Here is a 12,729-nt window from a genome sequence, read left to right as displayed (position 1 = left end):
ACTTAATCCTAAATCTACTGCTACCTCATGTAGTACTTACTGGCGTGACTACATGTAGCTCTAAATCCACGAACTCTTCTACTATGAAACCATTGCACACAAACTCCCCTATTTGTGACTCTGAGATCTCCACTCGAAGATTTGGATCAGTAACACAAACTCTCCAATTTGTGACTTTGAGATCTCCACTCAAAGATTTAGATCAGCACCTATGGTTGACTGAATGCAGCAACTTTGCTTTATAACTGGATCTGTTGTTTGCACAAGATCTCCAACTGTAGCTCCAAATGGGTTTGAAAAATCTCCATATCTGTGTACAAAACACTGCCCTCTTGAATTACTAAAAACTTGCTCTAGGGTTTGTATTTATATATACTTAAGATCCATCAAAACCCTAGATCAAACCATTGAGAAGAAAACCAGATCTACAATCCGCACATATCTTGATAGGTTGAGATGTGCATCTCGATCGATCGAGATAAGTGATTCATTTTTGCACTTTTCTTTTTCTGATTTCTTGAGTCTTCAACTATGCTGAACTACATTTGTCTTATTTAACTGAATATTTCTAAACTAAACAACTAGACAAATTAAGTTTTGAAGGTTACAATTTGTTTATGGTTGCCAACCTAAAAATATAGACTTTACAAAAGTGCTACATCTACATCTTCAACAATGTTGAACTTCATTTGTCTGGTTTAATTTAATATTTCTAGACTAAACAACTAGACAAATTATGTTCTAAAGGTTACATTTTGTTTATGGTTTCCAACCTAAAAATATAGACTTTACAAAAGTGCTACATCTATAACGTTTTCACAAGACTTTCACAACAAATCCAAAATGACAAGTTATTACTTGCTGTTACTAGTGGGCAAGAAAGTAATTTTACTAGAGGGTTCAGATTAAAACCAACAACAACCTACCACATAGGATTTGTAGTGAAAGTGTTGTGGAAATAGAAATTATCTATTAAATACCCTATAATTGATAATTATCTTGTATATTTTGTAAGCTAAACCCAACTGTATCCCCCAAGAATGTGACATCAGTCTTATTTGAATGAAGAAGGCTTAAAATGATCTCTTCAATAAAAAATAAAATAAAAATGGTTTAAGGCTACTTCAAATATGTAGTTTGAAAATGTTTCCCCCTTAAAATTGTTGGCTAAGAGCCAATGGTGACCAAGCTTAAAGATTCGTGGTATGGTCCCTATGGATTATGAAATCATCAAATGTTTCGCACATGAGTAATCAAGATAAAAAAATTTTGTTTGCTTATTACTTTATGTTGTTTATGGGATATTACATTATCAAATCCATTAGGGTTCAAAGATATGTTGACAGATCGAAATAACAAAATCTGTCAAAATTAAGTTGTGTTAATAAATTGTTTTAGGGTTGAGTTTGAATCAAATACTCCTCAAAGACAATAAAATTTTAATATGATCGTATTTGAGAAGCTTATGATCTCATTTTTTTTATACTAAATTTAGGCTAAACCTATTGGTTTTGGACATCCTCTGGGGTGTGCATAAAGAGTCACCATTTAATAAAACATCTTTATTGATTATATTGATAGGCCAAAAACGTATTGATCCCTTGTGATGAATTAATTGATTAATTAGCCAAGTTTTTTAATTAATCAAATTAACATGCAAACGTGTGGTAGCATAAACAAGATCTTGAGTGGTCGTAAAAGTCTCCATCACGGCACTGAGTGAGAGAGGAGGAGCAACTGTAGGATCAGCAGTATCATCAGCAGCAAGATCCATAGCAGCAGTAGGATCCACAAGAATCTCCTCAGTAGTAGGTTGATCACCAGAGGCAGGAGTAGCAATAGAAGCTTCCCCTCTTGGTCCCTTTAAAGTCTCAGTGCTTGGTTTAGCACTCTTCATTTGAGCTTGTCGCTTTTTAAGAAAGGTGGCTCCAATAAGGGCAATAATATGTACTAATTCAAGGGAAGGAAAACTATCTAACCCTAGAAAAAGTAAAACCATATAGATAAAAACATGAAAGAACAGATTATGTGCCTTGAGTTTACTCCTATACACCTCAACAATAGTCTCAATAAAAAGGAAAGGAAAACGCATGGACCCATTTGTGATAAAAGCATACAGAAAAGCACATCTATCCAAAGGGATGGTGTGAATGTGAGAGATAGGAAAGATGTTATGACAAGCTATCCTAAAGAAAAGATAGTTAACCTCAGTCAACTCACTTGAGTTTATTCTTGGTTCAGATCCCCAAGTGACTGATCTTCCATAAAGCAAAGACATCACATCATTTACAGGAGGAGACTTAGTGTATGGGAAAGTAGGTTTACGAACTAGAGGTACACCTAGAGCTTCAGAAGCTACATGTTAGTTATCTTAAACTCTTTACCTTTAATCCAAGTAGTCAAATAACGACCACTTGTAACCTCAGAATGTATAAAGAGATTTAAGTAGAATTCTCTGATTAAGGCAATAGGAGGAGGATGAGAAACATCACACAAAGAACTGCAGTTCCTAGACACTAGATTCCTACGGATGGAAGGATCTAATTCATCTAGAACTAACTATCTTTCCCCCAAATAGACCTATACTTAGTCAAGGTCTCAAAGATTTGCTCAGTTTTGGCTGTAGGAAACCTAACCCTATCAGGTAGAGCAGGAGAAGAGGAGGATGCTAAGTTCCTATTGGCTTCATTTTTGAACTTTCTACCAATCCTAGGAGCCATATCTAAGATTAAAGAAAAAAAGAAAAAGAAACCAAAACTGAAACAAAGACCAAGGGTAGACTACATCAGATAGAGTTAGAGCACAAAATAACATGAAATTTTAAAAACTATATGAAGCATGATGCAAAGACACATATGCTGCATGATCTAATGCACAAAAATAGTTCAATTTCATCTCAATTTTGAAAATTGACTAAGAAAATTAGAAATTTAGCAAAATCCCTAATTTTGAAACCCTAATTTTCCAAAAATCCTCATATTGATCATTTGAACAACACAATAGGTATAAAACATGTTATAATCACTCAATTAAACAATATCACAAGCCAATTTTACCCAATTTCACCTAATTGAACAAAATCCCCAAATTTTCAAGAACATATAAACCCTAATTTTGAAATTTTGTAGAAATCCTAAATTTTTTGAAATTATAGCATGTGAATCATGTTTAAATGATGCATGAACAGAAATCCATCCAAAAATTTGGATAAGAAACACTCAAAATCATAAAAAAAATCCTAGAATCCTTTTAGTTCGATTTTTTTTTTTTTTTTTGGAGAAATAGATGAAAATGCATGAATGCATGTGATTTAACAAATAGAAGGGGTGAAAGAGTCTTACCAAGTATGAAGGAAGAAAAACCTTGAAGCTTTGACTTAGAAAAAGACCAAAAAAAAAAAAAAAAAAACTAAGAGAAATCGAGAGGAATCAAAGAGAAAGACAAAAGACTGAAGAACAATGTTCAAATGCCTTTTATTTTCTTTTAAAAAATGATTTTCGATTGGTCGGGAGGATCGAGCTAGGAATCAAAAATGTTTTAAAAACAAGTTCGACTGATCGAAAGGAATTGATGAAGGAGTCAAATTAGGTCGAGAGTTTTAGCCTTAAAAACTGGATTTTTCGATCGGTCAAAAAACAGTTTTGATCAATCAAAACATAAAAAATCAAAAAATTTTGAAAACTTGGAAATTTTCTGCCGAAACACTTTTAAACCAATTTTTATGAAATGAAATGCATGTCAATGATTCCAAATGTTTTCAAAAACACTTTCTCTTCAATCAAATCAATTTTTATTAAGATTCAAACATTTTTTCCTCAAAAATTATACCCATACCCCAAAAAGTATAAACATTTCAAGAAGCACAATATTGGATGGCCACAATAATTAACACACAATCACATGTACAATGGTTAACAAAGATTTGCGTGTGGTGTGTGCAACTAGTAAGTGTATGAGATACATAAAGGGTGATATGTAGATAGAAATTCAACACAATTTCTACATTATCAATCACATAAGTTTGAAAGTGGCTATCACCTAAAGAGTTATATCATATAACTCCCACATCTCATAGAAAACATGCTTGCAATCATGTAAAAGCATTTTTTTTTTTATTCTTTTTCTTTTGATGTCCTTTTTTTTTGTTTGCTTTTCCTTTTTTTCTTTTTCTTTTGAATTCTCTTTTGATTTTCTCATTATTTTTGAAATCAACTTCTCGTTTAATCTTGCTGTGCAAGTGCTATACCTTACCGAGCACGGCCTTTATAATTTACACACAGGTGTTCATGATTGGCGAGTAACAGTGGTGAGATGGTTATTTATGCCTTTCTCCTAGGATTTTTTAGTCCTTAAAATCAAAAGAATGTGACTTCAAAAACAAGAGCATGTGTTTAAAAACCATAAACAACTCACACAATTTAAGCACTACATAGCACAAACTAGCAAAGTGTAGGAAAAAAAGCTTATCTAAGCTAAACAAGGTATATAGTCATGAAATGCAAATTTCATAGGCCAACCTCAATTACACACTTGAAGATGTGTAATGCATTTTTTTTTTTCTGTTTTTATTTTATTTTTTATTAAAAAAAAACTTAAAAACATCATAAACAAACCAAGAATTAAAAGCATGAATGTAATGCAAAAGAAAATCCTAATGAAAAACATTTTGGTCACAAGAGATTAAAAGATTAAGCACAAGAACCATGTCAGATAGACTCACTAAGACTGGGTCTTTTGCATCCCCACTCTCTTAGATGTAAACTTGGGATTTGAGTTTCTAGATGAACTAGACTTAAACTCAGCTCCTGTATTGGCATAAAGGTTAAGAGCCTTTACCAATTCATGAATAAGTGCCATAGGATCTTGAGCTTTTGGCTTAGACAATTTTTGTTTCGTTGCTTTCTTTGAAGCTTGCAACTTAAAACAATTTAGGCGTGTATGCCTAGCTTCACCACAAAAATGACAAAACCATTGAAGTTTGTATTGTTTCTAACTTCCAGGATGATTGGGTTTCTTGGGTTTTGACTCACTTAGATCTACCCTAATTCTCGTAGTAGCTAGAGTTTCTTCCTTAGGTACCTTAACTTCAAGAGTAGGAATAGATGTTGCAGGTATAAACTTAGGAGGATGAACAACAGAAGTAGAAACACTTTATACAAAACCTAATCCTGTCTTATTAGAAAAATATTTTTGGACATTTAACTTATTCTCCAATTTAGAAGGAGAAGTCCTATCAAGTTGTTCTCTAGCAACAGATAATTCAGATTCTAAACTTTTGACTTTTTCAATCAAATAAATGTTCTCAATCTTAACAGAGGTTATGAGTTCATTAGCATCAAACAGTTTAACCAACATATTTTTATTTTATTGTTCAAGAGTGTTTATCTTCTTTAAACCTATGTCGACATTCATGGCATCCTTTGCTGCAATCTTGCAAAGCTTGTTGTAAGCATCTTGTAAGTTAGCATTCTCAGAGAGTTCCCCATTAGAAAGATTCTCCTCAAAAATTTCAGACTCACTTACCTCAGTAGTAGTAGTGAAAGCCATGAAATTTCCTTCTTGATCACTTTCAGACTCGTGATCAGAAACTTTATCATCACTAAGGGTAACGGCCATAACTTTTCCCGTAGATCTCAAGTAAGTAGGACACTTTGACCTAAGGTGACCATAACCCTGACAACTAAAACACTGTTGACCTAAAGAATTGTTAGAGGATTGAACAACCTTATCTTTTGATTTTTCCGAATTGTTATTTTTGGTTGTTTCATTCTTCTTCACATTCTTATTGTCAACATTATTTCAATTTCTTGCCTTTCTATTATTGTTCTTCAAAAAGTTTCTAAAGTTCTTGGCAAGATAAGCTATCTCTGTAGAAGAGATTTCATCATCAAATCCACTATCATCTACATCATCAACAGATTTTAAGGCCATAGATTTGGATTTGTTGGTTTTGGGTAGGTTAGACTCATAAGATTAAAGAGATCCTACAAGTTCATCAACAAGGATGGTGTCCACATCCTTACTTTCTGTTATAGCAGTGACTTTGGGTCTAAAATCCTCAGTCAAGGATCTAAAAATCTTCCTAACCACTTTAGGTTGATCATAAACTTCACCCAAATTAAAAGCAGAGTTCACAATATCATTCAGTTTGGCATAGAACTCATCAAAAGTCTCATCATCAAACATCCTTATGCTTTCAAACCTAGAGGTCAACTGCTGCAATTTATTAATCTTTACTGCCTTAGTCCCTTCATGTACAATTTCCAAAATATTCCACGCAATATGAGCAACTTCTACATTAAAGATCCTTTTAAATTCTTCCATATAAACAGTATTAAATATAGCATTTATAACCTTGCTATTAAAGCTTGCTATTTCTTTTTGTGCAGTGTTCCATTCACCGACAGGAGTGGTTGGTCTCTCCTAACCATTCTTGACAGAGAGCTATACTCTCTCATCCAAGGATTTCAAAAAGGCTTTCATCCTAACATTTTAGTAAGTATAGTTATTCCCATCAAAATTTTTTTTAACCGAGAAAGCTCTACCGTAGTCAAATTTAGCCTTAATAAACCATCCCAAAATCATGCTTTATAACACCCAACTATAAGTTTAGGGGGCATTAGACTGAGTCCCATAGTGCTAATGGATGCCTGCAACCTTGACCAAGATCTTAAAACCTGTACGCTCAAAGATCAACTAGGCTGACATAGTTATTCTCTAGCTATGGTCTAGGAGGTGGAGCTTCTCGGAGTACAAGCAACTTCGACTCCAGTTCAACGGTGATACCATTGATGCCACTGATGCCTGATGAAGGAAGTTAGTGCAATGGTGCTATTTTTTAGTCCAGTTCTCAGTGTTAAGTCATTAGCCATGAAACGCATCATATCATTGAAAGGAAGATGTAAAACGCAGCGTTTAAGTATGAGGCAGTTAGTTAGATCTTATTTACTATTAAGCATGTGCATTTAGTTGTTAAGATTAGTTATAACTAACCCTAGTTTGTTAAGCTCTCTCTCTCTCTCTCTCTATATATATATATATATATATTATATACTGTAAGGTTGAATTTATTCAACCATCTAATTGGTTTTATTCCGTGCCAAATTTGCTTGTATTTCAGCATTTAGTAACCCTGTATTTAGGTAGGCTTGTTGTAAGGGTAGTGAGTGAGATAGAGTGAAGTTTGCTCAAGAGTGTGCAAGAAAATAAAGACTCGCGGCTTGGCCTCGCGGGTGACTCGCGGCTGCAAGCCGCCAAACGCAGCACACGTGCCAAGCATGCCGGAAGGTGAACAGTCATGCTAGCTGGAGCACTACAGGACAAAACAGGACAACTGGCCATACGGTTATCTCGCGACTGGATCTCGCGACTTAGTCAAGCCGTAAGGTCAAGCCATGAGCCACCCCTGTTTTGTAAAACCTGACGTTTCACATTCCTCTCACACTCCAGTATAAATACCCCTTTTACCCACAAATGTAAGAGAGCTTCCAAAGAGATTTTTGAGAGAGAAACCCTAAAGAAAAACGAGATTGATTCACCAACAATCTATACATCAGAGTCTCTTCAAATTCCTCAACTCTCTTCCTCTCCATTGTCAAATCCTTGAGAGGCATTTTACCAAACCTTGTTCTCACCATATTCATCACTGTGAGAGGGCTGTTTGGATTTCTGGGAAGCAGTTAGGAAGGAACCAATCTTCATTGGTTGATGCTACGGTCTAGTAACGGAATCCGGGAAGCTAGAAAAGAAAAAGGTTCGGCGCAACCTCGTTGGAGCAAGAAGCTTGGAGGGCTTAGGTGCACTAGGTAAATTAGGCTTGGAGGGTCTATTGCTGTCCTTGTATCCCAACTATATTTTCTATTGGATTGTTTACCGCTTGGAGGGCGGCGGAGAGGTTTTACGCCGAGAGCTTCGGTTTCCTCTTTGATAACACATCGCGTGTTGTCTTTGTGTTTGCATCTTCCTTCCCTTTTATCTTTGCCTTTTTATTAACTGCTTTGGGTTGTGTTTTTAATTTGGCTTAGATAGTTTTTCCAATTTCATATTATAGCTTATGTTAAGTTTCCGCACACTAGTTGTTTGACATAATGCTTGAATTGGTTAAGTTGTAATTTGGGGGTTTAAACGTTCAAGGGTGTTTATACACATATTTGAACTTTCATTTGGTATCAGAGCAGGTACACTGTTATTGGTTTCATTACCATTGTGTGATCCTTGACTCCCTTTTGAGATGGATCGGTCTCAATCCCTAAATGCACCTCCATATTTTGATGGTAGTAATTATGCTTTTTGGAAGGTTCGCATGAGAGCTTTTCTGTGTTCTATTGATGAATCTGTTTGGAATGTTGTTGAGATTGGTTGGACCAGACCTAAGGCAGTCAAATCCACATGGGATAAGGCAGCACTCGCTGCATCTAATGCTAATAGTAAAACACTCAATGCTATTTTTTGTGGTGTGTTTCCAGATGAATTTCACAAGATCTCTCACATTACCGTTGCCAAAGAAGCATGGGAGGTATTGGAAACCACCTACGAAGGCACTAAGAAAGTTAAAGACACCAAGTTGCAAATGCTGACCACTCGGTTTGAGGAGCTCAAAATGAGTGAGGATGAGTCCTTTGACTCTTTCTATGGGAAGCTAAATGAGGTGGTTGTTAGCAAGTTCAATTTGGGGGAGAAAACGGCGGATTCTAAAATTGTAAGGAAGATCCTTCGATCATTGCCGGAAAGTTTTCGTGCTAAAGTGACAGCGATTGAAGAGAGCAAGGACCTTGATGACATCAAAGTCCAGGAGCTGGTTGGTTCTCTTCAGACTTATGAGATGTCGCTGCCCAATCAACGAAAGAGTAAATCTCTTGCTCTTAAGACCATTAATGAGAAGGTGGAAGATCATGACTCATCGGGAGAAGATGTGGTTGACAAAGATGTTGCATACCTTGTTAAAAATTTCAGAAAATTCTTGAAATTCAAAAATAATGGTAAATTTGGTGATAAAGAAAAATTTCAAAGTTCAGGAAGGGAGAAAAAAGAATTCAAAAGGAAAGATGGAAAAGAATCCCAACCTACACAAGGTGTCACTTGTTTCGAATGTAACGGGCATGGACACTTTAAGAAGGAATGTCCGAATTATTTGAAATCGAAAGGCAAAGTGTATGCCACGACATTGAGTGACTCGGATTCATCTGACTCAGAATTTGAAGAAAGCTGTGATGGAGAGGGGAACTACTCAACTTTTATGACTATTGCTCATGTTGAGTCTTCAGACGAGTTGAATCTGCTTGTACGAGACCTTGGAGAACATGGTGATGAAGAATCACCGGGAATTGTTGAAAAATCAGATGCTGAAGAAGATGAAAGCACAGCCAATCTTCAAGAGAATTATAACTCACTCCTGGAGAAGTCGGGTGAGTACACAAGGGTGGCCAAGGCTGCTGTGAGAAAAATGAAGAAGGCAAAGGAGGATTACAAAAGTCTCCTAATCCGATATAGGGAGGCCAAATATGAAATAGAGACACTGAATGGTGAGCTGTCCGAAACTTACACAAAAGTAAGATTTCTTGAGTAAGAGGTTGTGCAAGCAAATGCTAAAATAGAGAGGGTCACCACCAAGAAGTTAGATGATGTTATTTCATCTCAAAAGAACCTTTCAGACAAATCCGAGTTGGGATATACCGGAGGAAGTAGCTCATCTGGAAATGTCACTAAAGAAGTGAAGTTTGTAAAGGCTAAAGATCCAATTGTAGTTGACCTTATTGCTGAGAAGCTCAAGATGGAGGAGAAGAAGAATGTGGAGAACCAACGGTTGTTGAATCCCCGCAATCAGTATGTGGGCAGGTCTGAATCTCGTGCCAAGTCATGCCCACGACTACAAAGAGGTCCTAGAGTAACTTATGTGTGTCATTATTGCGGACTTTAAGGGCATACTCGACCAAATTGCCAAAAGTTGAGAGCAAAGAATAGTGCAACTCCTCAAAGGTCAGGAGGACCTAGAAATGATAGAAGAAATTGGGCAGGTGAACAATCTAGAGATCAGAATGGTGATCCCGGAATGATGAACGTGATGAAGATGATTGGTGCATTCACCAACTGCTTGGAAAGCTTCTCACGAAGGTTTGTGTTAGGTTCTAAAGTTTAGGACTTTATGTATTTTAGAACTCTAATGTGTAATCTTGGCAAACCATGATCAAAACAATGTGTTTAGAAGTGTTTAAAGCTAGCTTAAAGTTGTATGTCAATGTAAAGTTGGAATCGAGTGGAAAGTAGAAAGCAGTATGGCTTTCGGCCTGGCTTGATCGATCGAAGCTTAGGCTCGACCGATCGAACGTCGGGCAGATTGCTTTTCTGCAGATTCGTCTAACTCAGCCCTATGTGTTTAAAGCGTTTTTAGGGTTTCTTATTTTTCCTAAGTATAAAAGACAAACCCTAGTCACGTTTTAGTGTTGCTCATATTGCGGTTTGTGTAAATATCTTATGAGATTTAGAGGAGCTTTCCTTTACACAAACTTAGGGTTTTCAAGGAAGAGACATTCTCTAAACCTTGATGATCAAAACAGTTGCTGCCATTAAAGCTTAAAGAATACACAAGCGGGGGTGCTTGTAGCTGGTGGAATCCAAAGAAAGAAGGAGTCCGTGGATTCGGAGCTTGCACGTGGTCATGTCAGTAAGTTCTACTGGTTGGTAGCATTAGGAAGTCGAGCGGGGGTGCTTGTAAGTCCTTTTGTATGAACTTCGATTCTTTCTGATAGTGGATTCAAGTTTACCTTGAGGATAGCTAGGTCAAATCCTCCCCAGGTTTTTACCGGTTTGGTTTCCTGGGTGATCATATCGTGTGTTATTTATTTTCCGCTGCTTTGCATGATTTGATCTTTATTATTGTGATAACCTAGACTTGTTAATTGACTAAGTAACAACTTGGCTAATTACCTAGGTTTAATCAATTGTTTAAGGGGTCTAAAAACTATCAAGTGGTATCAGAGCGGGTAGCTCTTTTGTTGTTGATCCTTTGATCTTTGAGCTGATCCTTGACCCCTGTTGTCATGGAACACGGACACTCTCTAGTTATTCCTCCTCACTTTGATGGGAATAATTATGCTTACTGGAAAGTAAGGATGAAAGCCTTCCTGAAATCCATTGATGAGAGGGTGTGGAACTCCGTTGAATACGGATGGGAGAAGCCCACTACTCCTGTTAGTGAGTGGCAAACTTCTCAGAAAGAAGCAGCTTCGTTTAATAGCAAGGCTATGAATGCGATTTTTAATGCTGTTTCTATGGAGGAATTTAAGAGAATCTCGAATGTTGAGATCGCTCATACTGCTTGGAATATCCTCCAGACTGTGCATGAAGGCACAAAGGCTGTCAAAATAAATAAACTGCAGCAATTGACTTCTAAATTTGAATGCATTAGGATGTCTGATGATGAATCTTTTGATGAATTCTATGCAAAACTGAATGATATTGTTAATTCTGCTTTTAACTTGGGTGAAATCTATGATCAACCTAAAATTGTTAGGAAGATTCTTAGATCTTTGACTGAAGACTTTAGACCCAAGGTGACTGCCATTACTGAAAGCAAGGATGTGGACTCCATCCCTGTTGATGAGCTTGTAGGATCTCTTCAATCCTATGAGTTGGATCTACCCAAAACTTCCAAATCCAAATCAATGGCTCTTAAGTCAGTTGATGATGTTGAAAGTGGTGGATTTGATGATGAGCTCTCTGCTACAGAGATTGCCTATCTTGCCAAGAATTTTAGAAATTTTCTCAGGAATAACAATAGAAAGGCAAGAGGCACAAACACTGCTGAACCTAGAAATTTTAGGAAGTATGATCCCACTAAGGTTAATAACAATGATAAACCTAGAGAAAGAGTAGGTCAAACTTCCAATAATTCTTTGGGCTCTCAATGTTTTGGATGTCAAGGGTATGGACACTTGAAATCTGAATGTCCAACCTATTTGAAGTCTATGGGTAAGACTATGGCTGTAACCCTTAGTGATGGTGAAGTTTCTGATCATGATTCTGATTGTGATGAGGATGGAAACTTCATTGCTTTCACTGCTACTGCTGTAGTTGATGAGAGCATATCTGTTGAAGAGAACCCTTCTGATGGGGAACTCTCTGAAGATGCAGATCTTCAAGAGGCCTATAACAAACTTTGCAAAGTTGCTGCAAAGGATGCTATGAATGTTGAACTTGGCCTAAAGAAAATTGAATCTCTTGAGCTTGAAAAGAAAAATTTGCTTGTTAAATTATTTGATGCTAATGACCTTTTGAACAATGTGAAAACTTGAAAACATGTTTTTGCTTGATAAAGTTAAATCTTTAGAACTTGATTTATCTGTTGCTAGATCTGCTAGTTCTAAACTTGATCAAATGCTGAGTGTTCAAAAGTCATCTTCTGACAAAACTGGTTTAGGTTATGTTGATAGCATCTATGTGTCCGCTCCCCATTCCACTAAGTTTGTTCCTTCATCTTCTTCTTCTGGACCTTCTGCGAGTGAGATAGTGAGTGAAACTGTCAAACCCCCTGTGAGTGAGGTTGCTAAACCCTTAGAAGGTTCACCATCTAGGAAGATTAGGGTTGATCTGAAAGAATCTAAGCCTAAGAAGCCTACCCTATCTAAGGACAAGACACATGATAAACCTGCATGGGTTTGTCATTTTTGTGGAAAGACTAGACACATACGTCCAAATTGCTACAAGCTTGCAAGCTGCAAAGAGAGCAAACAA

The sequence above is a fragment of the Quercus lobata genome, chromosome 8 (genome assembly GCF_001633185.2).
Source record: "Quercus lobata isolate SW786 chromosome 8, ValleyOak3.0 Primary Assembly, whole genome shotgun sequence".
Lineage (NCBI taxonomy): Eukaryota > Viridiplantae > Streptophyta > Magnoliopsida > Fagales > Fagaceae > Quercus > Quercus lobata.
This window is presented reverse-complemented; position numbering follows the sequence as displayed.